The sequence below is a fragment of the Dipodomys ordii genome, unplaced genomic scaffold (genome assembly GCF_000151885.1).
Source record: "Dipodomys ordii isolate 6190 unplaced genomic scaffold, Dord_2.0 Scaffold60, whole genome shotgun sequence".
Classification (NCBI taxonomy): Eukaryota; Metazoa; Chordata; class Mammalia; order Rodentia; family Heteromyidae; genus Dipodomys; species Dipodomys ordii.
This window is the reverse complement of record NW_012267276.1, coordinates 952,299-958,502: the sequence shown is the minus strand read 5'-3', so window position 1 is coordinate 958,502 and position 6,204 is coordinate 952,299. Positions and strand designations below refer to the sequence as shown.

General features: G+C 49.0%; 1 protein-coding gene across 3 annotated transcripts in view; it reads left to right on the top strand.

The window, feature by feature from the left end:
• The first annotated feature begins 6 nt into the window (after positions 1 to 6).
• The window catches only part of Rftn1 (raftlin, lipid raft linker 1), a 220,469-nt gene continuing 214,271 nt past the window's right edge, over positions 7 to 6,204 (top strand). Inside the window, exon 1 of one of the 3 annotated variants that reach the window (XM_013022176.1) lies at positions 7 to 122. The gene's annotated coding sequence lies outside the window, so the exon portion shown is untranslated. Of the gene's footprint in view, positions 123 to 481; positions 507 to 679; positions 729 to 6,204 lie in introns of those variants that run through there. The other 2 variants (XM_013022172.1, XM_013022171.1) reach the window with 2 other exon arrangements.

The following is a 6,204-nucleotide window of genomic DNA, read 5'->3' as shown; positions in this document are numbered from 1 at the left end:
CCCACCGCGGCGCCCACGCCCTCCGCGCGCCGCCTCCCCTGCATGGCACAAACTTTCCTCCCGGGACGCCGCACGCTGTCTCGGGGAGCCCGCGCCTTCGCCGCCGCCGCGGATCGGGAAAGGTAGGGGGGCGCGCGGCGGGGCTGGGCGGGCGGGGATGCGGTAGGGCACAGGCCCCTCCTTCTAGGTCCTCGGGACTAAGTGGCTAGCGGGCAGGACCGGCGCCCCGCGGCACCTCCTCGCAGGTAGTTCTGTACCCGGGCCCCGGAGCTGCTGGACGAGCCCCCCCTGGCCAGGGTGGGCAGAAAGGGGACAGGGACAGATCCACGGGACGGCAGGGTTTGGGCCAACTTTATTTGGGGGGAGGGGAGGGAAGGGGAAGGGAAATCACCCTGGCACGTGTAGAGGCCCTGGGGAGTGGCCTTCCTGGGGGGGGGGGAGTGGGCTCTGCGTACAGATTTAAGGGCGCCTCGGAAGGGCGCAGAGGAGGCGCTTCGAGGCTACAGGTGGGTCCAAGACATGGCTGCAGGGGTCTTGGACAGAGGAGGTGGGGCCGGCGGTGGGGTTCAGGTTGGAGAAGAGCGTGGCCCGGAGGTGGGCGGGGCGGTGCCCCGCGGACCCCCCGCGTGCGCCCGGGGCGGAGGTGCTGGATGAGCGGAAGCAGCGGTCCGCGCGCACCCGGGAGGCGCCCAGGGTCCCCGGCATTGCAAGCGGGGAATCTCCTCTCTGTAAGGGATTTTCTTGACCTGACCTCCCCGGCTTTCAAGGGGTGGAGCCTGGCTGTCGGTTTGGGTAGAGGGTGGGGAAAGGTGGTGGGTTTCGGGGGGCTGAGGTGGCAGGCCTGCGCTCCGGTTGTGCCCTTCACCTCGGGTACAACTACCTTGGGCAGCGAGAACCGCTTAGAGGCCCAGGCGCGCTCCCTGCTGCCCTCTCTCAGGCTCGCGGATCAGCTGCCCAAGTGGCTGTGCTGGTTCCCAGGGACGCTGGGGGGTGTCAGTGAGTTTGTTTGGGGGCTTAAACAAAAACTACCTTTTTAAAAAAGTCTGGCACACGCGCGCGCGTGTGTGTGTGTGCATGCGTCTGTGCGTGTGTGTGCCCGCCTGGATCCCAGCAACAGCCCCTTGGCGCAATGGCTACAGCTGCGTTCAGATGCCCTGCGTGCAGACTAGGCGCCTTCCAACCCTGCCACCGTGTGTCATCTCAGGATAAATGAGGCCTTGCCAGGAAGGAAGCGGGTGTAATGTGAGCGACCTGGGCGCCTGTGGCCAGGCTGGCTTTGCACCCTACGTGTCCCCTCTTCACCCCTCCTTCCCTTCTGAGAGTCCTAATTTGTACTTTTGAACAGCCAAGTTCCGAGGAAGTGCAAATGACCCCAGATGTCACCAGCCCCAGAGAGGGGTTAGGCAGCAAACTGTTTGGGGTTCTTTCGTGCATGTGCGCTAACCTCAATAAAATCATTGTAACCTCAGACGGGACCCTGCGTCCTCTTTTGCCTTTCCCTGGCGTTTCTGGCCTGCCAGAAGTGACTCCAGCCCATCCGTGGCTGGGACATCATTCCCCTGGCTGCAGTTTGTGGATGGAGTCACTGGGTTGGGTTTTCTTTGTTCGTGTTTTTGGCGATGTAGACTCTGAGCAAATGGAAGTAGAGTATTGTGCAGTTGGCTAATAGATTGTGTAGGAATTGAAATAGAATAGATGGAGGATACAAATTGAGAGAGTTTCTCCCTCCTGAGCAGGAATTTTTGGCTTCCCTTCAAATAATTGCTTCGTCTGTAGGGAAACAGGCAGAAAATCTTTGGCATGAGTGATGTGAGTTCCTGTAAAGCTACTTGTACTCCTCTGGTCTTCACTTTTGATTAGAGCTGGAACTGTGTGGCTTGGTGGGCATGTTAAAGAAAGGTCACCCTGACTCTATTCCACCTCTCATCTCTTCTTTTTTGTTTTGGAGGTACTGGGGTTTGAACTCAGAGCCTTGGGGTTCCTCAGCTTGCTTGTTTGCTGGGCTGATGTTCTACCACTTGAACTATACATACCTCCAGTCTAGGTTTTTGTTGGTTAATAGGAGATAGAATCTCAAGGACTTTATACTGGCTTTGAACTTTGATTTCTCTGGATCATAGCCTCTTGTGTAGCTAAGGTTACAAGTGGGAGTCACTGGCATTTGGCTTAGCCCACCACTTTTTTTTTCAGATAAAGGAAAGTTGTGGTAACAGTGATCACCCAGAAACCCATATGTAGACTCTCTACTTACTATTGTGTTACACTGGCTTTACTACACATCTGTCCACTGACCTCTGTCTCTACCCGTCAGTCTTAGCTTATTGTCTTAAGTATTTAAAGGAAATTGCAGACAAATCCTTGTAAACATTTGAGCAAATAGTTTATTAGAGTTCAGAATATGTTCGTGATTTCTTAAGGTAATATTTATATACAAAGAGTGAATGCACAAGCTGTGAGTGCTGTTTGAATAATGTTTTCATATATGCATGCACCTGTGTATCCTTACTCCTTATCAAGACAGATCATCACCCTTGACAATTTCCTTAAACTCCCTCACGTCTATTCTGTTTCTGCCCCCACCTTCTTATCAACCACTCTTCTATTTCTAACACACATTAGTTTAGGATGTTCCTGAACTTCCTGCAAATGGAATTCTTCAGTGCTATATAAGGCTTTTCAGTTTGTTTTTTGGTGCCAGTACTAGGGCTTGAACTCAGGACCTTAGCTTTTTTCCCCTTAAAGCTGGCACTGTACCACTTGAGCTACAGCTCCACTTCCAGCTTTCTGATGGATAATTGGAGATAAGATGGCTTTGTTCCCTGGTGCTCATATCTCAGCATTCTGAGTAGCTAGGATTATAGGTGTAAGTCACCAGCACCCAGAAAAGGCTTCTTTTCCTCAGCATGTTTTCCTGACTCATCTATGTTGTTAGTACCAGGCACTTGGTGATTTCTTACTGTTGACTTTGTATTCTGGAGGTATGTTTACATAACAGGTTGCTCACATGTTGATGGATTTGGGATTATGGATTTAGGGCTTCGGTTTGTATGTTTGTTTTTGTTTAGTTTTGGTTATTGTGAACAGTGCTGGCTTGCACGAACATGTGTGTCCAAGTCTTCTCATGAATAAATACTCAGAAGTGAGTTGCCGGGGGTGAGGGGGGGGTGACAGAGAAGGTGTATGTGAACCTTTTACAAAGATGTTGGACTTAAACTGGGTGCTATAGTTTATGCCTGTAATTCTAGCTACTGGGGAGGCTGAGCCTGAGAGGGTTGAGGCTCAAGATCATCCTTGACAGAAAAATCTAAAATCATTAAATGGAGGGAAGCTTGATGTGGTGGTGAGCACCTGTGATCCCAGCAATAAAGGGAAGCCTAAAATAGGGGGACCACAAGTCAAACACCTATATGAGTGGAAAGCAAGACCCTGTCTCAGAAATAACCAGCAATATAAAATGGGACTGGACTGGAGAAATGACTCAAGTGGTAGAGTGAAAGCCTTAAAAAAGTGTGAATGAGGCTTTGAGTTAAAATCTCAGTACTGAAAAAGGAAGGAAGGAGGGCAGAAAGGCAGGAAGAAAGAAGGAAGGAAGAAAGGGAAGGACCAAGGGAAGGAAGGAGTTGCAGACTTTTTCAACAGGGGATACGATACCATTTTATACTCCTGTCAGGAAAAAATACAGGTATGAAATTCTAGATACTATATCATAGCCTTATCTTCCTCCAGAATCAACAACATAGTTTGTTGAGTGTTCTTGGGGCCAGAGGAACCCAGAACCACCTCCTCCCCAACAGTTTTCATAGGTGGTGGGGCTGTACAGAGTTCTCAACTTCCAGTAAATGGGTTTAAACTTGTCATTGTGCATGGTAAAATGCATATTTTATCTTTAGCAACCTTCAGAGAAGGGACTCCCATAAGGGAGCATATTATTGGTTGTGACTGAGTGCTTTCTATAAAAAGACACCCCTCCCTTGTCTCACGGAATTCCACTCAACTTCTGCTTAGACACTCCGAGGGGAGTTCGGCCCATTGGTGCATTGGGGTTGCTGGTGTGGACTTGAGGGAGTGCCCCTTGGGTTTCACCAGCTTGGACAGCTGGTTGTTGAACAAGGTTGTTTCCTTTGTGAGGCTGTTCAGACTGGGCCTCTTGAAGGCACAGGGAATAGCTTTCCCGTGAAAATGATTTGTTCTCAGCAAGAATCAGGGCCTGTCAACACCTGGCTTATTGTCCTGCCTGGGAGAATAGGCTGGTCTCAGGTCCCTTACACCTTCTTTGTCCCTCTCTGTAGAGCCAGCAGCAGGACAGGAGGTGCCGAGTGAGCTTTGTAGGGATGAGATGAGGGGCTGTGCAGTCTTGAGACACTGGACGAAGTGTGGGGACTGTCCCGCTCATCCCACTACAGTACCCTGTCAGCCACACAGTAGGGTACAACAATCATTGGCTGGGTGACCCTGTGACCTATCCAGTGATGGTGTCTCTGGATCATGACAGTGGGTGACCAAGGTGCCAGGACCCCAACATATATTTTCTGGAGGCCATCCAGCACTAGTCTGGGAAGGAAGATCAAGGTGTTTGGACCTAGGAGAGCTTTGTCAACTGTCAAGTTCCTCTGTGCGTGCATGCGTGCGTGCGTGTGTGTGTCTGTATTATACTGGGGTTTGAACCTGTGCTTGCTAGGCAGGTATTCTATCACTTGAGCCACTACCAGTCCTTCTTTTATTTATTTTATTTGTTTTTTTAACTTTTTAAAATTTTATTTGTTTATCTTTGTGTCCGTAGTGGGGCTTAAACACTGTCTCTTAGCTTTTTTTGCCCAAGGATGGCATTCTATCACTTGAGGCACAGCCCTACTTCTAGCATTTTGGTGATTAATTGAGTGGATAAGTATCTCATGGATTTTTCTGCCTGGGCTGGCTTTGAACCATGAGCCTCAGATCTCAGCCCAGTGAATAGCTAGGATGACAGGTGTGAGCCACTGGCATCTGGCTTGGGGTTTGTTTATTTTGATGAGTCTCATTTTATGCCTAGACTGTGATCTTCTCACTTGGGCTTTCCTGGGTTGCTGGGATAGCTGGCTGTACCCAACCATTTGCTTTTCCTTATCCTAGCTGGGGGAACCAATATTTAACTGCACCCAGCCATTGGTTGAGATGGGGTCTTGCCAGCTTTTTTATTTTTTGCCCAGGCTACTTTGGATCTTTAACCTTCAAGATCTCTACCTCTCAGTTAGCTAGGATTCTAGGCTGGAGCCAGAGAGCTTCCTCTGTGCTGGCAGAGTACTGTGGGGACTTTATTTACAGCATCTGAATGTAATCTCTGTGGGTGGTCAGTGCTAATTACATTTACACAGGAAACTGAAGTTCAACCAGGTTAACTTGCCCTAAGTTTACCTTTCTATGTTTCCTAGACCTCAGAGGAGAGACTGTGACATTCTAGTTAATGACAGTAGAACTCATTTTCTTCCTCCTTCCCTCCCTTCTTTCCTTGTTCTAGGGCTTGAACTCAGGGAATAGGTGCTGTTTCTTAGTGTTTTTTTTCCCCCCTCAAGATTAGTGCTCTACCTCATGAGCCACAGCTCCACTTCCAGCTTTTTAGTAGTTAATTGGAGATAAGAATCTTACGGACTTTGCAGCCTGAGCTGGCTTGGAACTGCAATCCTTGGATCTCAACCTCCCCTTGTAGCTAGGATTACAGGCGTGAGCCACCAGAGCTTGGCAGAACCCATCTTTCCATACATGAAGCCTTGGGGTAACGGAAAAACCATCCACTAGGCAAAACAAAGTGTCAGGGGATGCTACCACACATTCACTTTATTATTTTTTTCTTTTCCTGTTTAAGCTCATGAAGTTTGGTGTGGCAAGGGCCTGTGTAGAAGTACTAAGTTTGGTGATAATTTACTACATTGCACACACTGGTACCAAGGCTTGAACTCAGGGCTTTGTGCTCTTAGCTTTTTTTTTTTTTTCACTCTTGGCTGGCACTCTACTACTTGAGCCATACCTCCATCTCTGTTCTTGTGTTTTTGTTTTGCTAATTAATTGGAAATAAGAGTCTCAGATTTGTTCACCTGGGCTGGCTTAGAACTGTAATCCTCAGATCTCAGCCTTCTGAGTAGCTAGGATTACAGGTGTGAGCCAATGCCAGACTTATGTTTATGTTTTAAAGTGTGTGTGTGTGTGTGTGTGTGTGTGTGTGTGTGTGTG